Source organism: Capricornis sumatraensis, chromosome 8 (assembly GCF_032405125.1).
Source record: "Capricornis sumatraensis isolate serow.1 chromosome 8, serow.2, whole genome shotgun sequence".
In the NCBI taxonomy this organism is placed as follows: Eukaryota; Metazoa; Chordata; class Mammalia; order Artiodactyla; family Bovidae; genus Capricornis; species Capricornis sumatraensis.
Window position 1 is genome coordinate 37,253,358 of NC_091076.1, and position 1,783 is coordinate 37,255,140.

General features: G+C 41.3%; 1 pseudogene; it reads left to right on the forward strand.

Annotated features, from left to right (window-relative positions):
- Positions 1-943: 943 nt before the first annotated feature.
- Positions 944-1,515, forward strand: LOC138084523 (transcription factor BTF3 pseudogene; annotated as a pseudogene).
- Positions 1,516-1,783: the final 268 nt, after the last annotated feature.

A 1,783-nucleotide genomic window follows, 5' to 3' on the forward strand; every position in this document is an offset into this window, starting at 1 on the left:
AACCTGTACAATGCGTTGGAGGTGTAACTAGGTGGTAATCATTTTGAAATACATATCAATACACTGTACACCTTAAACTTACACAGTGTTATGTATCACTTATATCTAAATAAGGTTGGAAAATGAAAAAGCTAAGCAGACTTACAGGAAAATGACTAACAGACAAAACCAGCATTTTACAAGAGTATAAGCAATCAGCCAATCGATAACTAAACAGACAATAAACTCTAGAATCAGGAAAATGAAAATTAAACCTAGAATTACATGGAATCTCATATCCATTAGATTGGCAGAAATTATAAAATCTGACAATGCCAAGAAACGCAGGGTGGTCCAAGCCCTGCAGAAGGAATAAGACAGAGTATTTTCATTTGGTCCTGGTTTTACATCTTGGAATTAGCCACCATTATTGTCCTTTGCCCACTTAATCCCATCACTCTCCAGGACAAAAGCAAGAAGAGAGGGAACACCTGGGCATTACACTGGAGAACTGAATTCTGAATTCTTGTAACCTTCACATTTTTTTTCAGAGATGACATGAAATAGAAATAAAATTGTTGGACTCTAGACAGGCAGCCTATACGGTAGGGCAGTGTTATGTACCAGAATCACCTGGAGAAATACACTGATCATGTGGTTGCATCCTCAGAATTGCTGATGCAGGTGTTGGTGATAGGGCCCAACAATCTGCATTTCTAACAAGCCCCTAGGTGATGCTGATGCTGCGGTCAGTCACGATGATGAGTGTTCTGGGGACCACACTCTGAGAACTCTGGCACTGGAGAATGAACTTTGATGTATTATAGGCTGAGAAGAAGGGAATGATTCAATGGAAGGAAAGGTAGCCTTTATTTGGCGCCCACTGTGTGCCAGGCAATGCGGTTTTAAGAAAGTTGCTTTAAAAGTCACAGGAGGCTCTAGCTGCCATCTTGCATCCCCGCATGTGTGCGCCTAACCTCAGCTGGTCTGCCCGAGACCACCTGAGCGCCAACCCTAGTCCCCCGCGCGGCCCCATTTCCGCTCCAACAAGATGAAAGAAACTATCATGAACCAGGAGAAACTCGCCAAACTGCAGGCACAAGTGCACATTGGTGGGAAAGGAACTGCTCGCAGAAAAAAGAAGGTGGTTCATAGAACAGCCACAGCAGATGACAAAAACCTTCAGTTCTCTTTAAAGAAGTTAGGGGTAAACAATATCTCTGGTATTGAAAAGGTGAATATGTTCACAAATCAAGGAACAGTGATCCACTTTAACAACCCTAAAGTTCAGGCATCTCTGGCAGCAAACACTTTCACCATTACCGGCCACGCTGAGACAAAGCAACTGACAGAAATGCTCCCCAGCATCTTAAACCAGCTTGGTGCCGACAGTCTCACCAGTTTAAGGAGACTGGCTGAAGCTCTGCCCAATCTGTGGATGAAAAAGCACCACTTGCCACTGGAGAGGAGGATGATGATGAAGTTCCAAATCTTGTGGAGAATTTTGATGAGGCTTCCAAGAATGAAGCAAACTGAATTGAGTTAACTTCTGAAGAAGATAAATCTTGAAGAAGTTACTGAGAGCTGCTATTTTATATTATGACTGCTTTTTAAAATTTTGTTTATGGATCTGGTAAAATCTAGATCTCTAATATTTTTAAGCCTAAGCCCCTGGACACTGCAGCTCTTTTCAGTTTTTGCTTATATACAATTCATTCTTTGCAGCTAATGAAGCTGAAGAACCCTAAGAATAAAGTTTGAGACAAAGATAAATAAAATTCTTTGCCTAGTAAAAAAAAATAAA